General features: G+C 44.1%; 1 non-coding gene across 1 annotated transcript; it reads right to left on the minus strand.

Annotated features, from left to right (window-relative positions):
* Positions 1–321: 321 nt before the first annotated feature.
* On the minus strand, positions 322–428 carry LOC114410952. The gene has a single exon (XR_003666343.1). It is a non-coding gene; the product is annotated as a small nucleolar RNA R71 (small nucleolar RNA).
* Between the last annotated feature and the right edge of the window lie 392 nt (positions 429–820).

Genomic DNA, 820 nt, shown 5'->3' on the forward strand with positions numbered 1-820 from the left:
CACCTACGAAAGCTTGTGCATCCAATACCCTGATGAGGATGTCCCATATGTTCTTAAAACTAGACTGATCCATTTGCTTCCAAAGTTTCATGGCCTTGTAGGTGAAGACCCACACAAGCATCTGAAAGAATTCCATATTGTCTGCTACACCATGAAACCACCAGATGTCCGGGAGGATCACATATTTCTGAAGGCCTTTCCTCATTCTTTAGAGGGAGTGGCAAAGGATTGGCTATATTACCTTGCTCCAAGGTCCATCACGAGCTGGGATGACCTCAAGAGAGTATTCTTAGAAAAATTTTCCCTGCTTCCAGGACCACGACCATCAGAAAGGATATTTCAAGCATTAGGCAACTCAGTGGAGAGAGCCTATATGAATACTGGGAGAGATTTAAAAAATTATGTGCTAGTTGCCCTCACCACCAGATTTCTGAGCAACTTCTCCTCCAATACTTTTATGAAGGACTCAGCAACATGGAGAGAAGTATGATAGATGCTGCCAGTGGTGGAGCCCTTAGAGACATGAGCCATGCTGAAGCCAGAAATTTAATTGAGAAGATGGCTTCCAACGCCCAACAATTTAGTGCCAGAAGTGATGCTATTGTCATTAGAGGAGTGCATGAAGTAGCCACAAATTCATCTTCATCAGGCGAGACTAAGAAGCTTGAAGGTAAACTAGATGCCTTGGTTAACCTAGTAACCCAACTGGCCATGAATAAAAAGTATGCACCTGTCGCCAGACTCTGTGGTTTATGCTCCTCTACCGACCACCACACAGACCTTTGCCCTTTTGTGCAACAATCTGAAGCAATTGAACAGC

Source organism: Glycine soja, chromosome 4 (genome assembly GCF_004193775.1).
Source record: "Glycine soja cultivar W05 chromosome 4, ASM419377v2, whole genome shotgun sequence".
Classification (NCBI taxonomy): Eukaryota; Viridiplantae; Streptophyta; class Magnoliopsida; order Fabales; family Fabaceae; genus Glycine; species Glycine soja.